General features: G+C 36.7%; 1 long non-coding RNA gene across 2 annotated transcripts; it reads left to right on the top strand.

The window, feature by feature from the left end:
* The first annotated feature begins 2,376 nt into the window (after window positions 1-2,376).
* On the top strand, window positions 2,377-18,804 carry LOC140524131 (uncharacterized). 2 transcript variants are annotated; one of them, XR_011973578.1, is made up of 6 exons: window positions 2,377-2,498; window positions 6,744-6,834; window positions 7,685-7,817; window positions 11,369-11,537; window positions 17,064-17,119; window positions 18,727-18,804. It is a non-coding gene; the product is annotated as an uncharacterized lncRNA (long non-coding RNA). The 2 variants fall into 2 exon arrangements; XR_011973579.1 differs by lacking the exon at window positions 6,744-6,834.
* The last annotated feature ends 3,059 nt before the right edge of the window (window positions 18,805-21,863 follow it).

Raw genomic sequence — 21,863 nt, 5'->3', positions numbered from 1 at the left:
CTTTACCAAGTCGTAACATTGTTTCTTCTTCAAAAGAGGTGAAGGAGGGTGTCTCTACTGATAAAAACAGAAAAGACATCAAAGACCACAGACTGGCACAAACAGGACAGCTTTTTTTCCTCTTCTCTCTACCTTGCTTGGTTATCAATTCAGAAAAGTAGAATCTCAGTGCTAGAAGGGACCTTAGAAATCCCTAACCAATGTATCTGATGCATGGATTGCATCTGTAACATCCCTAAAAGTGGGCATCTAATCTCTGCCCTGACACCTTTAAATGTGAGAGAATTCAAGAGCCTAAGAGGCAGTCTATTCCATATAAGGATGGTTTTCATTGACTAAAAAAGTCTTTGTGAAATCACAGATGTTTAGAGCTGGAAGGGACCTCAGCAGTCCTCTAGTTTAACTTATGCCTGAAAAAGTATTCTCATTGCAGTATACCTGGAATATCTAGCTTATTTTTTTCTTTAATATCTCCAATGAGAAGGAACCCATTACTTCCTAAGGAAACCTATTCCACTTTTGGATGGTTCTAATTATGAGAAAGCTTTTCATGGCATCAAACTTCAGTTTACCTCCTTGGGACTTCCATCAGCTTTTCCTAGTTCTGCCCTTTAGTATCAAGGAGAGTAAGGAAAATCACATTTCCACATGAGATCCTTCAAAAATCTGAAGACAACTATCACAATCCTCCTCCCCGCTTTTTTTCTTCTGTAGGGTAATTGTCCCTTCTTTCCACCAAACCAAAAACAGTATAAACTTGAAACCTGGATGTTTTTTAGTTTATTATAATTAAAGTCCTTCCTAAAATGTGACTGCCAGAATTTGGTTTTCCACAATGTCCCAGAGGAGATCTGACCTAGGCAGAGTGAAGCAGGATGTTCTATCTGATAAACTAAAATTAGTCACTTTATAACTTTCACCTTTGGAAGTTACAGAAGGATGTCAAATCTTTCTTCCACATGACTATCCCTCAAATATTTGAAGCATGGCAATGTTCTCTGCTCCAAGATCCCAAGATTCTAATCCTGCCCTACTGCCTAGAATGCCCTTGGCCCCTAACCTACATATACTAGGAATATCCTGCTCTCTATTAATCTATTGGTTAATTGTATCCAATTTGTTATCACTATGTCCTTCACAACCTCATCCTTGTTCCTACCTTCTTAGACCTCAGACTCTAAGGGAGCATATCTTTAGAAATTATTTTAGCACAGTTAAACACTGTGTTGAATAAAGTCTGCACTACCAGCTATTAAGCATACACATATAGATACACATGCAAACATATACACACAGTCATTTCTCATTTCAACCTATCTATCTACCTATCTATGGCATTTAAAAAGTTCAAGAGACATAATTTCTGGGTAATTTTATCATTTTGTTAATAATGTCAGCATTTTAATAAAAGGATGGTCATTTGGCCATCTCTGTCTTAGACCAAAGACAATCATGGTGACAGGCTCATGGTTTATATGCCCTTTGGAAGAGGAATGTTCCCAAGGGTGGCAATCAACTCTTATTGGTTGACAATTAATGAGAGGATGAATTTTACAATGAGGGACCAAGAGTAAAACATGTCAAAGAGAGACCCAGACTACTCCTAGCCTTAGACAATCTTTAAAAAGAATTTATTCCTATCCAAATCTGAGTAGAATACAGTGGCTTTCCCATCTGAATGGGGTCTGAATAAGATTGTTAAGAAAATCAATCCAGTTTCAGCATAATGTCTTTCAAAAGACTGAATTTTTGAAATCAGGACTTTAGAAAAAAGAAGGAACTCTGGATCTCCTCAAATCATTGGTTATTAATCATAATTTCTCATTATCTATCTATCTATCTATCTATCTATCTATCTGTCTGTCTGTCTGTCTGTCTGTCTATGTCTATCAATCAATTTATCGATCTATTGATCTATCATCTATCTACAACTCCTTTAATCACAGCTTGGGAGCCCACTGGAAAGAGAACACTGGGTAACCTCCCTAGCACAATTCAAACCAAACTAAATCGTTCATCATGTGCCAGGAGACTTGAAGCAGTCTGAACTCGTTCTTTCAAATCACAACTTCTTACAAGAGCACATGGAGTCCTTACTAAAACTATGAGTCTGACTTTCATAGAAAATACACACAATTTCCTTGTCAAAAATCAATGAAGGATTTTATAAACCAAGTCTGATTCTCCCATTTTTCTTCACATCATCAGAAGGATTGGAGTAGTTAGAATAAGGCTTCCAAAAGTATTTCTGAGCCTTGAAGGGAGAATAGGGTTTAATCTGGCTGTCCTGAATATATACAGGTAATTTTAGGCTTTATGATGCAATAGAAAAACAAAGTTCTGGAACCCCTAGGGGACCTGGGCTTTTATCTCAGCTGTGCTACTTGCAAGACTGCAAAAACTCCAAGAGGGCAGGGGCCTACTATGGTATTCTGTGTTCTTACTATGTACCTACTAAATATGTATTCAATTGGATTGAAATAGCTGTGCAACCTTGAGTAAGTCACTTAACAACTCTGGGTATCTGTTCATCTGTAAAGTGAAGGAGGTAGTTGGACAATTCATTCATCTACTCAAATAGGATCCATTAAGCTGTGATTTGTCCTTTGTTCTTTAAGAGGCTCACGACATTGGGAAAATGATGTCATGTGAATTGGATTTGAGTGAGGGAGGGCTGTGTAAAGTTACCAGCCTCATTTTTTCCTCCAGAACCTTTTGAGTCCAGTGGTCAGATACAGATCAGGATGACTGGAGATGGCCCAGGATACAGTGGAAAACTCTGGTCTTTTTAAGCTCATGTCTTTCAGAGTTCTCACTTTGACTGAGGCAATGTCCATTCAGTGATTAGCGCTGTTTAAATGAGTGAAAGGATAACCCCTTTAATCCAAAAAACAACCCAAAACAAAACAGAAACAAAAAACAAAAAATCCCACCAAGCTGGAAGGGGAAAATCCTTAGTGTTTCTGGCCAAAAGAGAAACAATATCTAACAGGTCCTCTCCTTTTTCTCGGAGTCTTTCATCCATTAAGGACCAAGGTATTGTGCTAGGCACTGAGAATAAAGCCAAAAAATGAAACAATCCCTTCCTTCAAGGAGTTTGCTTTCTATTGGGTTACATGACCTTTAAGGTCCCTTGTTGTATCTTTGAAAATTTATACTTACATGATTCTCTAAGAGAAAGCATGCTTTTGTTGGTAGAACCAGCACACATGGCAAATCCCATCCACCTAGAAAGGAAATCATGAGATGCCTTATTGACAGTTGTATTTTTCTGACTGAAGCTGACATTTGATCACAGAGATCATACTGTGAAAGAATCACATTTCCAGGAAGAAGAGAAGGAAAACATAAAGCAAAGAACTATATAGTCTTAAGTCATAAAATGGGGCCAACTAATGCAAGAAGTGGGTCCCTGCTGTTCTAACTGCAGTTATCATAACTTCCAGGGGTTAGGTGATAAGCTCTGGGGTAGACCTTTTAGTCATCTTTCAGTCCTCCTGTTAGACATTTAAGCAGGGATTCTTAACTTCTTTTATATTATGGGTCCTCATGGCCTTCTAATAAACCCCTTCTCAACATAATGTTTTTAAATTAACAAACTAAAATATATAGGATTGCAAACGAAACCAGTTATTTTGAAATATGGTGATTCATAATATTGATGTGATATTGTAAGTGTAAATAACAATTAACAAATTAATAATGATAATAAGAGCTAACCTTTTACCATCTGGGAGGCACTGTGCTAAGCACTGTACAATCATTATCACATTTGATCTTCACAGCTCTGGGAGATGAGTGATATTATCTCCATGTTACAGGTGAGGAAATGGAGGCAGACAGAAGTGAAGTGATTTGCCCAGGGTCACATAGCCATTGAATGTCTGAGGTTGGATTTGAACTCAGATCTCGACTCCACTGTTCCAGTGCCTAACTACTGTGCCACCTAAAAAAAAAGCTTATAGACTCTAGGTTAAAAACCTGTGACCTTAAGGAAACATGCACAAAGGATTATTTTAGGTCCTGTTTATGTGACTGAAATAACTGAACTAGGGCATAAATGACACAGTTATTTTGTACTTCCCCACGTGAATTCTCAGATGCAAGATCAAGTTCCTCATTCTTGTGTTCATTCTTGACCACAGGCTTTTGCTCAGATTTTCCCCTCATTTTTTTAAAGAGGGAATTGGGGTTAAATGACTTACCCAGAGCTAGTAAGTGTAGGAGGTCGGATCTGAACTCAGATCCTTCTGATTCCAGGACCAGTGCTCTATCTGTGGTACCACCTAGCTGACCCTCCCCTCACTTTCACTAACCATCACCTTGCCCTTTATTTAGATCTCCCTAATCCTCCAAGAGTCATATGTGTGTGTGTGTGTGTGTGTGTGTGTGAGTGTGAGTACATACACACACAAACATACATATGTATATGTGTGTATATACCCCACATCTGTGAAATATGAGATGATAATTAGGTAGATAATCCCTCCACTTCCTCTGTTTTCACTCTTTTAACCCCCCTGCAGTCTGGCCTCATCATTCAACAGAAACTGCTCTCTCCAAAGTTCCCAACAATCTTTGACTTGACAAACCTAGTAACCTTTAATTAGTCCTGAGTCTTCTGGACCTTCAGCAGGTGATCAGCACTATTGATCATCTTTTCTTCATGGATAATTTTTCCTCTCTTGGCATTTTCTCTTTTGGTTCCTCCTACCTGTCTGACTGCTCCTTCTCTGTCTCCTTTGCAGAATTTTTAATCCATGTGATGATGCCCACTGACTTTCCCTCAAGGTTCTCTGCTGGACTCTTTTCTCTTTTATGTCTATACCATCTGGGGCACAGTGGCTAAAGTGCTGAACTTAGAGTCAGGAAGACCTGAATTCACATCTGTTCTCAGATACTTACTAGTTGTGTGATCTTGGACAAGTCACTTAACTTCTTCCTCAGTTTCCTCAACTGTAAAGTGGGGATAATAAAAATAGCACCTACCCTCCAGAGTTGTTATAAGGATCAAATGAGATAATAATTATAAAGTGCCCGGCACATAATAAGTGCTGACCATTATTCTTATTATCTCTAAGGTGATGATTCCTGTATATATGAGTGTATGTAACTATCTTTTTAGCTATCTCTTTTTGTAATTCTGTCTCTCTCTAGTCCTAGTTTCTTTTCTGAGCTCAAATCTCACATCACCATCTATTTATTGGGGATATTTTGAATTGGATGTCCCATAGGCATACCAAACAACTTGTCCAAAGTAGAACTCGTTCTCCAACTCACTTCTTCTCAATCTCCTTATTATTATGAAAGGTACCATCATCGTCATCAGGTTTGTGACTTCCATGTGACTCTTGTTTCCTCATTCTCATTTACCCTCCATGTCAAATCATTTGCCAAATTTCACCATTTTTGCCTCTTTCAAATTTCTTGCCTTTTCTCCACCCTCATTGTCTGCACACGCATAGTGACCGTCTCTCCCCTGGACTACTGCAGTAGCATCCTCAAAGGTTTCCCTGCTCCAAGTCTCTCCCAGCTCAAGTCCACCCAATTGCTTGCTGCCAAAGGGCTTTTCCTAAAGTTCAATTCTTTGTCAAATGTATCCCCCCTAAAAAAATTTCCATTGGTTCTCTATTATCTCTGCAGATCAAATATAATTGTTTTAAAGCACTTCACATACTGGCCTTGTCCCACCTTTCTTTTCAGACTCCTTATGCCTTATCACTGTCTGTGTACTTGTCTAGCTCTACTTGCTGCTTTGCACATATGTGATGCACCATGTCTTTTTCTGGGCTTTTCCACATGCTGAAAATGTTCTCTCTGCTCACCTCCAAGACTTGGAATACCTGGCCTCTTTCGAGTCTCGGTTCAAGAGGCACCTTCTTCAGGAAGTTTCTCCTGTCCAGTTTTACCTCCCACCCCACCCCCACCCCCATTAGCTCCTTTCACTTTAAGGTTTACTTCCAACTTCTCTGCATGCATCTTGTATAGGTTGTTTCTCCAACTAGAGTGTAGGTTCCTTGAGGCAGAAACTGTTTTGGCTTTTTCTTTGTATCCCCAATACTTAGTTCTCTGCCTAGCATGGAGTAAGCACTTAATAAATGCTTGTTGATTGATTGAACTATACAATTCTTAATCATCTACTCCCTCATACGGGAGTTAACTGTTTCATGTAATTAGACTATAAGTTCCTAGAGGTCAGGGGCCATTTATATTGGAACCCAGTGTTGCTTATCAATGTTATAAGAATAGGTCTTCTCAGACTTTATTACTTCCATTTTTATCCAAATAGCCAGACTGTTGACCATCCCTCTGAGAGTCAGGCTCCCTGGCTGGCTATCTGTTGTCTCTTGGGACCAATGATTAAGCCAGGTCATGATAGGGAGAGATTTCATGGAAGATGAAGGATTTGAGTTGGACCTTGAAGATTGAGTCTAACTTAGATACTCATAGGGCAGGTGAATGGAACATCAAGAACAAAGGTTTACAGTCAGAAATGAGTGTGATAGGTTTGCTCAGGGCAGTGTGGCATACTGGACAGGGTACTTTGAGTCAGAAAAGAACTAAGTTCAAATCTCACCTCAGTCATTAGCTGTGTTAACTTGAGCAATTCACTTAACCTTTTTTGAGCCTCAGTTTTCTCATTTGTAAAGTGAGGATAATAATAGCATTTAGGTTACTGGATCAATCAGGGAAGGCTTCATGGAAGGTGTGGCTTTTGATAATGAGCTCTTTCCAATGGGTAGGAATTCAGCAGGTGAAGATGGAGAGAGAGGGCATTCCAGACAGAGGCATGGAGGCAGGATCGCACAAAGTCTTTGGAAGAGTGGAGAGCAGGTAGAGAGTTGTGTCAACTCCATGTGTTGTGCCTTATTAGTTCCTTTACAATCCAAGCATTACATATGCTAAGGTACTCCCTCCACCCCAATTCTAATGCACATTCTAAGGCCTCTTACAACTCTGACAGTCTATGTGGACCTTTCCTGCTCTAACATTCTATGTTCTAGGTTTCCTTCCAGCTCTGATGGTCTATATATACTTACATAAATTGAAATAATTTATATAAAGTTTTGTACAAAGCTCCATACAAATATGAACTATTATTTTAGCTGATATTATCTTAGTTATATGAAAGATAGCAGGGAGGATGCCTTATTTTTCTTCTATATTCTCTTCATCTTCTACTGTTGTGCTATACCCAAAGTAATCACTCAGTAGATATTTGTTGAATGAATAAAATTTGACTATTTTTGTGGCTAGTTACGACTACTGATATTTTATTTTATTGGGAATTTATAGAAAATCCCCCACAAATCTGCTATGTTAGAAACAATTCAGTCTTATAATATAGCCTGGACTACACTCTAAACCAGGGGTCCTAAATCTTTTTTTTTTCATGGACCTATTTAGTAGACCCCTTCTCAGAATAATGTTTTTCTTAAAAAATCACAATTGGAGAAATTGCCAAATTTCTGTTAGAGATTAGTGACTAGAAAGATGTAATTTTTACCCTAAGTTCACAGACATTCTGAAAACTATCCACAGATTTCTGATCAGGGGTTGAGGAAAGTAATGGATTCTGTGGATGCCAGATTAAGGTTCCTGGTTCTAGATCATATAACTTTTAGTGGGATTTTCAGGGTTTCGTGAATTATCTCTTCATGTTTTGACCTTTACTCCGCCAAAGTCTTGCTCAAGAGTCTCATGGTGGCATGGACACGACCTTGAATCTTGAAGGTACAGGCAGGTTCTACCAATCTGGAAAGTCTCCAGACAGACTCCCAGCAACATGCTATGACTGTTTCATGAGATCAACTTAGGTAAGTATGGAGAGATTTATTGTCAGGAAGTTGGCCATTAGGCAATAAGTTCTTAGACCAAGATGACGTATGAAACAAAGAAAAATATAAAATGGTCATCGATTCTTCAAGGCCCCTTTCCATTTCAACAGTAATAGAGATGGAGAGGAGGAAAAAGGATCAGAGGTTTCTAAAAATCACAGAATTTTGAGACCACCTGCCAACATTAATTTAACTGTTAATACTCGAAGTGTGAGTGCTTTGTCTCAAAACCAATGTGTTGATATACTACTAAAGGAACTGAACCATATAAATAAATAAATAAATAAATGGCATTCTCACTATAAATGAAACCAGAAGATATAAAGAAACTGAAACTAAATTGAAGAACGGCTCACAGATTCTCTAGTAAAAGGAAGATAAACAAGTAGGTAGAATTGCTTTTTATTGCATGCCCAAAGGCAATATGCCACATCATTTCATGGGATACTTAGTCATCTTGCCTTGCAGTGCTCATAATGAGCAGAGATAAGAAGACTATCCTAAAAATAGTTTCAGCTAATGTACCTTTATCTGTTGTAGAGGATAATAAGTAGATTCTACAAATAACTTGACAAATCAAATAACCAAATGCCTTAATGTTCAGTTACTTAATTTAGAAAGTAACCATAGTATATGTGAATAAAGTAGTTGGAAAATATGGACCAGGATTAAGAAAAAAAAAACCAGCCTTCTCAGGAGGTTCATGTGGATATCATAAGTATGTTCTTCAAGCGAGTTGGAGGATACTTAAAATGGAAAGCATTGTACAATAGCACAAAATAAAATTGGCTATAACTTAACAGATAATTAGCAATGCATTATTGACATGAGAGTCATTGAGGAATCACCTGCCTATGCAGTTAGACCACCACATAGAACAAAGGTTAACATTAATATCAAACTAGAAGAAAGGATAAAAACAAGAAAAGTATGGCCTCAATTATGATAGGTCCAACTTGACCTATTTAAATTAACTGTTAACTCTGAAAAATGGGAAATGGATAAAAGTAAAGACATTGAATCTGATCATCTTAATTTTTAAAAAGTATTTAAATAACATAAAATGGTTGTCACAATGAGGAAGCCAAATGAATACATACAAACCATCTCAGACAAACAATCATTTGATATCCTTGCTAAATAGAAAGACAGGACAATCTCAGTTTAAAGTACAAAATCATATCTAAAGATAATGGAAGAGAATGGTAAGAGGAAGTGGACATGGCACTTAAGATAATGAAGTTGAGAAGAGTGACTGGACCAGACCAAATACACAGAATAAATCCATGCTAAAGGCAATATACTTTAAAGGACGTTGCCAATTTGTGAATTATCTTATGGAAATTTTCCAAAAGAATGGAGAAAAAATAGACATATTATTACCAAATAATATTGGTTGAGAAGGCATTGGTAATTACTGATGAATTTTTTAAGTAAAATGTGGGATTGGATATAGTGCAATGTAGCTTTCTTTGTTCAATGACCCTATGATTACTAATATCAAGTGACCTTTACACACAAAGGGTCATAGACTTCTTTAATTTAGAGATGAGGAAATTGAGGCCCAGAGAGGGGAATTTGCTCAAGGTCATGAAAGAAGCCATTATCAAATATAGAGTCTAAGCCAAGATCCTTTTATTGCAAATCTAGTACTCTTTCCATGACAACACAAAGCCTCTCAAACAGGAAGGCATGCTTTTCAAAGTTATTTGTCATGTTCACTGCAGAGAATCTAAATGGAAGAAAGATTCCATATAAATAGGAGAGGGGGTGCTTTGGATGTCCCATCTATAGATGAAATTGTTTTCATCTATTAAGTTCCAGAATACAAGAGGGGGGCTTCTCAATGAGATATATGACCCCTCAAAATAGATCATCCTCAGACTCCATAAAAAAGAAAATCAAGAGGAAGGAGAAGAATGAACATCTATTGTTCAGATCATAACATGCAAAAGGATGGAGAGTCTATTGCAAGAGTATATTAATACATTTATTGTGAATAGAATCCATAGATGGCCAGCAAGCTAGACCTAGAATTCAATACAAAGGAGAGAATTGGTCTGCTTGCATTTGGGAAATCATTCATTGTTTTTAATTACCCCAAACTATTTCCCAACACAATCCCCCATTTTTTAAACTCCAGGGTTCTCCTCATGGTGGCAACACCATAACATCAAAGTGGTGGATGATCTCAATGGAAAAAACAATGGAAAGACATTTGGTGAATGTAAATCAGCATATGAACAACAATACTCTTAGCATAAAAAGCATGATAAAAATACATTATTAAGGAAATATGTAATTGGAAAAGGAGGTGGGCTGATCATGTTGCAAGAATGAGAGATGATGGGTGGATGGCATTAGTGCTACCCTAGTAAACAAAAAATATTTAAAGTCTTAGAATGAGACCTCCAGTAAGTTAGGCAGATCCTTTATGAGAGATTTATGGAGGGAAAAGGGCAAGAATCACTGTGCAAGTGTGGATAAATTGTGATCTCTATCAGTGGAGGGAATACTCTCATATATTAAATCAAGCAATATATCAATAAACACTTTATTAATTGTCTTCTATATGAAAGGCATCGTACTAGATTTTAAAATATAGGAAGTACTGGAATGAGAAGTTTTCACTTATAGAAAGTGAGGTCAATATTTTAATCTTTAATATGTTGGCAATAATAATAAGAATAGCTCACATATATAAACATATATGCCACTCACAACTATTATTATTGTCAATATGTGAATATGTACATAAGTATATACATATACATATATAAGTATATACATATACTTATACATATACATAATATAGACATACAGTGTCCCAAAAGTCTTAAGTCAATTTTAAGCTTCAATAGATTAAATAGCTTAATATTTCACTAAGACCTTTGGGATATTCCATATAATATATGCATATATAATATTTAATTTACATTATTTTTTAACTCTTCCAACAATCCTACCAGTTGCTATTATTATTACCATTTTACATGAAGAAATTGAGGCTGAGAGAAGTCAGATTATTTGCCTAGTTACACAGCTAATAAGTGTCTGAGACAGAATTTGAACATAGGTCTTCCTGATTCCAGATCTATCATCATCTTTAACCCAAAGTCAATGCTAGGACTGTGGATATAGCTTCTTTAGCATTTTGGTTTGTTTTGAAGACCAAACCAAGAACCTACATTTAAACACTTGCCTAGCTCAGCTTTACCCTTGAGTAGCTCCACATGTCTAATTTTTCAAGTAAGAATTGGGGCATTAAAAAAGTGATTAATTCTAGCAGTGATAAAGCTAAGGATTTTACCAGCACATACTGCACACATTTCATTCTCACCTAGCTCTCCTAGGAGATATAGTCAAGCTGTGTTTATACAAGCAGAATGAGAGAGAGAATAGATCAACCTTGTGATGTCCAGTGGAGACAAATCATAGGAAGAATAAGGCATTTCTTTCATATGTTTTGATATCAGATATAAATTAATTAGTTCTACACTTTATCTATATGAAATCTCTCTTTCTTTTAGGTTCTGTCTAGGAAGGACATTAGTGAGTTGGAGAACCTACAGAGAAGGGCACCTATAGTGATGAAAGGATTTAACTTTATGCCATCTGAGGATCATCTGAAAGAAGTGGAAATGTTTAGTCTGGAAAAGAGAAGATTTAGAGCATGGAAGGGGAGGAGGAAGAAGTAAGGTACTTTAATTTTCTTCAAAAATTTAAAAGATATGATCAAAGAGATTAGACTTGTTTTGTCTAGACCCCAGGTCAGAATTAGAAGAAATGGGTTTACTCTCCTCCACAAACTCAAAGATCCAAATTCATTGGCCTGCTCCTCAATTCCTGGAACATATTATTCCATCTCCCATCTGTATACCTTTGTACTGATGGTCCCCTTTCCCTAGAATATTCTGAACCCTCATGTTTGCCTCTCAGTATCCCCGGACTACTGCAAGATTCAGCTAAAATCCAGCCTACTGCAAGAGGCCTTTCTACTGCCCCCATTTTCTAGTACCTTCCTCATTCAGATTACTTAATGTCTCTTCTTTTTTTATTTTACAATTTAAGATTAAATTTTATTTTTTTATTCAACAAGCACTACTTTTATCTTTTTCCCACTCTCTCCTCTTCAAATGAACAACAGAAAAGAAAAATATAGCCTTCATTACAAATATGCATAGTCAAAAATTTCCTGGTTGACCATGTCCAAAAATATCTCATTTTACATTTTAAATCCATCAACATCAGTAAGTGGGTAGAAGGCTTCATCTTCTGTCTTTTGGAATCATGGTTTCTCATGACATTCATCAGAGTTCTAAGGTTTTTCAAAGTTGTTTTTATAATGCTTTCATTGTATAAACTCTTTTCTTAGCTCTACTCCCTTCACTCTTCATCATTTCATAAAGATCTTACTAGTTTCCTTTGAAACTATCTCTCATGGTACAATAATAATCCATTACATTCAGGTACCAGAACTTGTTTAGATATGTCCCAGTGGGTAGGTTGCACTCTTAGTTATCAATTACTATGAAAAAAGCTGCTATAAATATCTTTGTACATATAGATCTTTTTTTCTTTCTTTGTTTTCTTTGGAGTATATACCTAGTAGAAGTATCGCTGAGTCAAAAGGTATGCATAGTTTAAGTGACATCTTGGGCAGAATTCCAAGTTGCTTTCCCAAATGGTTGGACCAATAAATTCATTGCAATACCAACAGGGCATATTTGTTTTTCATAGCCCTTCAAGCATTTCTCATTTTCTATTTTTTCTTCTTTGCCAACCTGATTGATGGACGTAATGTAAGACCTTAGATTTGCTTTAATGTTCATTTAATTATTAGTAATTTGAAATGTGCTTTACATATGCTTATTAAAAAGCTGAATTTCTTCCATTGAAAACTGTCTGTTCATATTCTTTGATATGACATTTCTTTCATATATCTGTTGAGGAATAGCTCTTGTTATTACAAATTTGAATCAGTTCCTTTTATATCTTAGATATGGGACCTTTAGCAGAGAAATTTGCTGCAAAAATTTTTTTATTAACTTGTTGCCCTTTTGATTTCAACTATTCTAGTTTTATTTGTATACAACTTTTTAAATTTTATGTAAACAAAATTGTCTATTCTATGTCCTGGGAGCCTTTGTTTCCCTTGTTTGACCATGAACTCTTCCTCAATTCCTTAGGTAATTTCGTCCTTGTTCTTCTAATCTGTTTATGACCAGACCTTTTATCTAAAGTACATATCTATTTGGTCAACAAGGATTTATAAAGAGCTTGCGTGTGCCAAAACTGTGGCTAGGGATACAAAGAAAGGCAAAAATAGTCCCTGTCCTCAAGAGGCTCACGTTCTAATGAGAGAGTGAAAAATATAAACAATTCTGCACATACAGGATACCTTAGAGTAAACTGGAGGTGATCTCAGAAGCAAAGGTACTACCATTAAGTGGGATTGACTAAAGCTTCTAATAGAAGGTGAGATTTTAGCTGAGATTTGATGGAAGCCAGGGAAGTCAGGAAGCAAAAGTGAAGAAGGAGAAAATTTGGGGCATGGGGAATAACCAATAAAAATCCATGAAGTTCAGAGATAGAGTGTCTTGTATGAGGAACAGCAAGGAGGCCAGCATCACTGGATCCTAGAGTAGGTAGAAGTACAAGAAGACTGGAAAGGGAAAAAGCACCCAGGTTGGAAAGGCTTTACAAAACATACAGAAAATTTTGAATTTAATCTTGAAGATAATAGGGAGCCACTGAAATTTATTGAGTAAGAGGGGAGTGCATAATGTGATCAGATCTGCACTTAAAGAAGATCACTTTGGCAGCTAAACGGAGGACAGATGGGAGGGAGCAGGGAGAGATTCAACATAAGGAAACTGACCAGCAGGCTATTGCAATAATCCAGGCATGAAGCAATAAGGACCTTTGGTGGTGGCCATTTCAGCGGAGAGAAGGAGATGAACATAAACACATGTCAGAATGACAGGCTTTGGTAACAGGCTGGTTACCGGAAGTCAGTGAGGAGATGAAGATCACATGTAGGTTGCAAGCTTGGGTTACTGGGAGGTTGATGGTATCCTTAATTTTAGGAGGGAAGTTCAGAAGAGGGGACTGTTCTGAGGGAAAAATAATGAGTCTAGTTTTGGACAATGTTGAATTTAATATGCTGAAGGAGCATCCAATTTGAGAAGTTGGAAGTCGGAAATGTACAACTTGGAGCTCTAGAAGGAAACTAAAGCTAGATAAAAATCACCTGAATAGAGATGATAATTGAATCCATAAGAATTGATGAGACCATCAAGCAAGATAATATAAAGGGAGAAAAGAAAAAGGATCTGGACAAAGCCTTAGGGGGTTAGTAGGTGTGACATGCATGGGTGAAGATCCAGCAAAGGAGATTGAGAAGGAAAGATCAGATGGATAGGAGGAGAACCAGGGTGGAGTAATGACACGAAAAATCTAGAGAGAAGGGACTATCAAGAAAAGGTGTCAGATTTCAGAGAGGTCCAGGATCTTGATACAGTGTTTGTTGGTCTATACCTAATTTCTGTCAGACTACTTTTCATTTTTATCCATCATTTTTTGTCCAAAAAATGAGTCCCTACTCCATAGCTTGGGTCTTTGAGTTTATTCAGGCACTAGGTTTCCAGTTTTCTTTGTTTCTGTTTGATGCATAATTAATCAGTTTCACCAATTTACCTTTATAACTACTATAACACTTTGATGATTATGGCTGTATAGTATAGTTTGAGATCTCGTACTGTTAGGTCTCCTTGTCCACTTTTTAAAAAATTATCATTTCCCTTCAGATTCTTGACCTTTTATTCCTTCAAATGAATTTCATTATTATTTTTTCTAGCTTTATAAAATAATTCAATTTTTTATATATGTTTTTATATACCTAATTCTTTATATATCAAGTCCCCCATTAGAATGTAAGCTCCTTGAGGGCAGGAACAGATCTATGCCTTTATTTTCAAGCCCAGAACTTAGCATAGTGCCTGGTACATTGTGAGTGCTTAATCAGTGCTTGTCAACTAATTGACTGACATTACAAAGAGGTAAATTTAGGCTTGATGTCTACGAAAAGTCTTCCTTACAATTAGAACTGTCCAAAAGTAGAAAGGGTGATCTCTAGTAAGAATAAGTTCTTCTTCATTAGTGGTCTTCAAGCAGAGGCTACCAGTCAGTTTCCTTACCTTGAGTCTTTCCCTGCTCCAGTCCATCTTCCATTCAGCTGCCAAAGTGATCTTCCTAAATACATCTGATGGGTATATTGTATTGGGAACTCTTTTCCATACGTGGGTTGAACTTGTAGGACACTGAGACTCCTCCCCATTTTGAAATCATCTGTTTTGGGTTTTTTGCCATCCATTTTCCTTAGTAGCACTAAATCAGTTGTACTATATTGGAGATCAATTTTAAAATGTGTTGTCTTCTGTGGAATAGATATAGTTGACATTATTGAGAAAATAACAATAGCTCACATTTATGAAGCAACTTATATTCTACAGAGTTTTTTCTTCTCACAATCCCATGAGGTAGATAGCCCCCATATTATTATTTCTATTTTATGGATGAGAAAACTGACAGAGAGGTCATGACATGCCTAAAGTCACAAGGTTAAGTGGTAGATCTGGGAATCAAAATTAGATCTTTTGATTCCAGGTTCATTGTACTTTCCATTACTTGTTTCTTTTAAAAAATTACTTAAGTTTTAAAAAACTTTCATTTTTTCCATGATATTTATTTCCAAATGTATCCTTCTCCTCTATGCACTGATATATCACTTGTAACAAAGATTTGAAAAGAAAGAGGAAGGAAACAGTTTAGCTAAACTAAAAAAGACCCCAAAAACCTAAGTAGTTAGAAAACTAATATATTAGCCTTGTCTGACAACACATGCAGTAGTCCACACCCACTGTCTACCACCTCTGAAACAAAGAGAGGCACATTTTTGTAATTCTTCCCTTGGGAGAAGCTTGGTCACTTTAGGTACATAACATTATTTTTCATTTTTCTGTTCTTTCCACTTATGCTGTCATCACTTTATATGTAGTTTTCCTGGTTCTACTTACTATATTCTTAATCAATTCACATAAGTCACCCTGTGTTTCTCAGAATTCTTCATGTTTCTCATTTTATGTACCATAGAAATATTCCTTTGCATTCATGAACCATAATTTGTTTAGTCACTCCTCAAATGATAGGGACCTACTTTGCGTCCAGTCCTTTGCTATCATAGAAAAAGTGTTGTTCATGTCTTCGCTTATCCTGAGAGAAAATAATGGAACTAGGAAAAATATCCTCCAATATAAAACAAATAAGGGAAAGTAAAAGTATGTTATGTTGTTTTTTGAAGCAATTGGGTTGGGGAAAAAAGAAGCAGAACTGTCTAGTGATGTACGTTGCCTCCAGTTCTTTCTGACTGCATTCCTTTTGTGAACTTAGAGGTATTCATCACCTCACATTTTTTACCCAGCATTTACAGAAAAGGGAGCCGTTGGCTGGGCTGATGTGTTCCTTTTGCTAAACTACGATTTTTTCACCCCCTGCATTATTCACAGCTGGCTACGAGATTGTAGATTTCATAAACCACCCTTCCTCTTTGTTCACATTCACACACATAATTGAAATCAATACTATCTTTAAGCTGGCTTCTTGTTTAGAGTCAAGGTGCATAAAATGAGTGTGCTGTTGGTCTTTTTCATGCTCAGTCTCTTGGGGAGTTAAATAACTCTCTTTCCTCCAAAGTGTATTTATTTTGTAAAGATATCCCTTTTCTCTCTTTCTCCCATTCACCAATGAGGGTAATAACTGGGAGCTTTCTTTTTTTTCCCCTTATTCGGCTATCCTGATTTTAGGTATAGGTTACAACTGAGCAGACCAGAAAGAGCCCACTTTTCATGCTGACAGGAGACCTTAATCTCTTAATGAACCCAAGTAGGTGAGGGAGGGAGGCAAGAGAAAAGAGGATATTTAGGGGATGGAAGTTCTACTGAGAAGCAAGGTTAACAAAACTATGAAATAGATGAGGTTTGTCTTTGGGACCCTGTCCTGTCTGTGCAGTTCTTGGTTTCCTTCTGTTGTTTTTGTCATTCAATCATGTCTGCCTCTTCATGACCCAACTGGTCCCTTTCTACAGTCCTCCAATCCAAGTTCATGGTTTTATGGATTGAGAAGAGACCTCAGAGGTCATATAATGCAACTTCTTTCATTTTGTAGATGAAGATACTGATATTCAGAGAGGTTCAAGATACTTGCCCAAAGTCACAATTGTGGTAAGTAGTGGAATGAGGCCATCTGACTGTAAACCCAACGGTTCCTTCTGCTGTACCAAGCTGCTTCTGCCCCAGTTCCAAGGTAGTTTCTCTGAGCACCAGAATTCTTCCTTTCTCATAATTCTCATAAAATTTTACTTTTCCTTTGTCCAAATTCTTCCTGGACTTTCTTTCTATCTAATCTGTTAAACTAATTCATGGTAAGAAGTTCAAACAGTTTGAATCTCTACTTAGCCCTTATCATTTTCTGACAACATCACAAAGGCAAGTGTAGAAAGCAAAGTACTGAAGTCACAGTTAGAGAACCTGAATTTGAATCTCAGGTCTACTATTTATTACCTTTTGACTTTGGGCAACTCACTTTGAATTCTGGGCCTCAATTTTCTCTGTAAAGTGAGGGGCATCTAGTCAAGTCAACAGGTATTATCAGGCACCTACTATGTGCTACACATTGTCGATATGTGTATTTAATTGCCCTTCTTTATCACCAAGTAGAGCTGGGGGAGGGGGAGAGGAGGAGAAAGCTTGAAATAACTATGATGCAATGAGAAAAGACATCGTTAAATATTAAAAAAAATAAAACAATAGCATCAGGCTAGAGGATCTCTAAGGCTTTTACTAGCTCTACATACTATGAAATTATTATTAATTTTACATATATTGCATATCCCTTATTCCATTGTGCATTCCTTGAGGTAGGGACTGTCATTTTTTCCCTGGTAGCATAATGCTTTGCACATGATAGGTCCTAAACAAATGTGTGTTGAACTGAATTCAAAAGCCAATACTTGCTTGTGCTGAGATTATGCCTTCATGTTCAATAAAATATCCAATATAGCTAAGTGAGTAGAAAGCATATCTGGAAAATTCTATCAAAAAGATATCTTTTGAACAATATTTTAACATCAAAGCCCACAGCCTGATGGGTCTAACCAGAGATATCAATGTAATCTTTACATAATAGAAAAATATTAGTCTGAAAAATTGGCTTCTACTTCTGGAGATAATGATCCTAATAGCTGACATTGATATAACACTTTAGACTTATAAAGCACCTTTCTCACAACAACCATGTGAGGTAGGTATTGAAAGCATGATAATCCACAGTTTAAAGAAGAGGAAATTGTTGTAGTGAAAACTAAGGCACTTACTGAGGGTCACACAGTCAAGTAATTATTTACTTCTTAGTAGTTATTTCTAAAATGATGATCTGTTTGAATTAAGTTTCACTCACCCCCTCAAATATGTTTGTGTTATGTTTGGATAAGAGTGGTCAGAATGTGTCTGTATTTGCAAGTCACAATGGAGTCTGCTTTTTTTTGTTCTTGAAGGCCAGCATCATTATATATTTACTCAGTCTGAGAAAATCTTTAGTTTAGGAAATAACTGGGAAGGGATTTCCATCTCTTCAATAATTTTAGTAGGTAAAATGGTATTTCTTCAACAGGAGCTCAGATTTTTACTAGTATGCCCAGTCAAACCTTTTCAAATACTTTGTCAAATTTATATGATTAGCTTTGAATATTTTATCAGATGACATAAGCTTACCGAATGTAAGCTTTTTGAGGGCAGGGACTAATTTTTTTCTTTTTGTCTTTGTTTCCCAGGGCCTAGTGGAGAGCCTGGCATGGAGTAAGCATTTAATAAAGGCTTGTTGAGCAATTACGTTGGGTAGATTTTCTCTGGATTCATACAGAATAAGAAGGCAATCTGTAGATACAGGATGATTCAGCAATCCACTGAAATTATAAATGATTCAATTAATAATGATAATAATAGTGATAAAATAATGATAATTTCTAGAACTTATATAACACTTTTAAGGTTTGCAAAACACTTTACAAATACTTCCTTATTTTATCCTCACAATACCCCAGGGAGGGGGATATTTACAGATGAGGAAACTGAGGCAGGCAGAGTTTAAGTGATTCACCTAGAGTCATGTAGCTAAGTAGTATCTGAGGCAGATTTTGAACTCAGGTCTTCCTGAGTCTAGGTTCAGAAATCTGTCCACTGCACCACCTGGCTGTCCCATAAAAGTATAAGATGGTATTAAAGATTATATTGTTCAACATTCATTGGATTTATCAACAACATTTATAGTTTCTGTAAAAACAAATACGGAGGAGCCTCTCTGCTGTAGCATCAATAAGTATTTATTATTACCTTGGAAACTTCAGAAGCTAAACAGTATTGTGAGAATACTGGACTCAGTAGGCTTGTAGCAGAGGAGAGAGTGCTACACTCCAGGTCAGGAAGATCAATCCTAATTCTTTCTTTTTTACTCTTTGCCCCTGGTAGCAATTAAAATGGGGGAAGGAGGAGGGAGAAGAATTAAAATTGAGTACTATGAATACTTGTTTTATTTTTTTAATTAAAAAAATAAATTGCACCAGTTACAAGTTAATTATATAGGGCCTGTATGGACCAAATTGTATTATATTGACTACAGTAGGACCTCAGGCTAGTTTCTGTCAAGTAAATTTTTATCAAGTAGAAGTTAAAATATTATTCTTGCATTCTAACCCAGTCTTTAACAGGGGAGCAAAATCAATGCCCTCTCCATGACAGCAAATTATATTTCACTTTTGTACATTACAGCACTTTTTCTGGAGTTGATAAATAAAGGAAGAATACTGATTGTAATTTAACATAGTAGAATTTACTTAAATGAGCTGCCAGAAAGAACAGAACCCTTAAAATAATTGATTTTTCTCTCCATCAAATGAAAAATGTACAATCCAGGGCAATGAAGTCCTTTTAAACAAAAGTAATTTTCTGTCCATTAAAGGAAGCATAAAATACAGCACAGAACAGAATTATCCTAGAGAGGGAGAAAAAGACTTTCGGAGATAACTTATTTTCAGTATGAGCTTTAGCACAGAGGCCTTAACAGTGTCCTACGTATTGCCCATAGTAGTATACAAGGAGAAACAAAAAAAAAAGAGCCTATTTAAAATCAGGAACAGTTGCTGTCTCAGTGTTTTTGCCATATGCTGATGCGTTAAATTTGTTGAATGTATGTAAGTGATTTGAAAATGACAACTATTTCCTGACAAGCTATGGCAGTAGGGAGACTGAAAAAAATCCATACCGACCTCACCTCTATGCAATTCCTATTGACAGTTGTCAGTCAAGCAGTGATATCACATAAACACTTTCCGATCTGCAGCTTAAGTTTTCATAAGAGGGCAAAATCCTGTTAACTTCTGACCCACCTCTCAGACATCCATTCTGTTGTGTTCATGTTTGCAAACCACTGACAGATTTTACTAGGCAGCGTGTCTGAGGTCTTCAGTGTTTCAATCATTCTAAGGCTTTGTTTCTTCCTCCTTGTTCCCTTTCCCCCCAAAAGAATCTTCCTTGAGAATTTTTTCCCTCCAAGTCTTACTTTTAATATATTTATTTATTTATTTATTTATATTTAATTTATTTAAGTTTTCAACATTCATTTCCACAAAATTTTGGGTTCCAAATTTTCTCCCCATTTCTCCCCTCCCCCACCCCAAAACGCCAAGCATTCTAATTACACCTATCACCAATCTGCTCTCTTTTCTAACATCCCTCCCTTCCCTTATCCCCATCTTCTCTTTTGTCCTGTAGGCCAAGATAACTTTCTGTACCACATGACCTGTATTTCTTATTTCCTAGTTGCCAGAACAATACTCAACAGTTGTTCCTAAATCTTTGAGTTTCAACTTCTCTTCCTCCCTCCCTCCCCACCCATTCCCTTTGGAAGGCAAGCAATTCAATATAGGCCATATCTGTGAAGTTTTGCAAATGACTTCCATAGTAGTCATGTTGTGTAAGACTAACTATATTTCCCTCCATCCTATCCTGCCTCCCATTGTTTCTATTCTCTCTTTTGATCCTGTCCCTCCCCAAGAGTGTTGACTTCTAACTGCTCCCTCCTCCCACTGCCCTCCCTTAGAATATTCCCCCCCTCACTTATCCCCTTCTCCCCTACTTTCCTGTATTGTAAGATAGATTTTCATACCAAAATGAGTGTTCATTTTATTCCTTCCTTTAGTCGAATGTGATAAGAGCAAGCTTCATGTTTTTTCTCTCACCTCCCTTCCTTTTCCCTCCACTAAAAAGTCATTTACTTGCCTCTTTTATGAGAGATAATTTGCCCCACTCCATTCCTCCCTTTCTTCTCCCAATATATTTCTCTCATCTCTTAATTTCATTTTTTTTAGATATGATCCCATCCTATTCAATTCATCCTGTGCTCTCTCTCTCTCTCTCTGTGTATGTGTGTGTGTGTGTGTGTGTGTGTGTGTGTGTGTGTGTAATCCCACCAACTACCCAGATACTGAAAAATGTTTCAAGAACTACAAATATTGTCTTTCCATGTAGGAACGTAAACAGTTCAACCCTAGTAAGTCCCTTATGACTTCTCTTTGCTGTTTACCTTTCATGCTTCTCTTGATTCTTGTGTTTGAGAGTCAAATTTTCTTTTCAGCTCTGGTCTTTTCATCAAGAATGCTTGAAAATCCTCTATTTCATTGAAAGACCATTTTTTTCCCCTGAAGTATTATATTCAGTTTTGCTGGGTAGGTGATTCTTGGTTTAAGTCCTAGTTCCTTTGACATCTGGAATATCATATTCCACACCCTTTGATCCCTTAATGTAGAAGCTGCTAGATCTTGTGTTATCCTGATTATATTTCCACAATACTTGAATTGTTTCTTTCTAGCTGCTTGCAACATTTTCTCCTTGACCTGGGAACTCGGGAATTTGG

The sequence above is a fragment of the Notamacropus eugenii genome, chromosome 2 (genome assembly GCF_028372415.1).
Source record: "Notamacropus eugenii isolate mMacEug1 chromosome 2, mMacEug1.pri_v2, whole genome shotgun sequence".
Classification (NCBI taxonomy): domain Eukaryota; kingdom Metazoa; phylum Chordata; class Mammalia; order Diprotodontia; family Macropodidae; genus Notamacropus; species Notamacropus eugenii.
The sequence above is the reverse complement of the archived record's forward strand: the minus strand, read 5'-3'. Positions and strand labels throughout refer to the sequence as shown.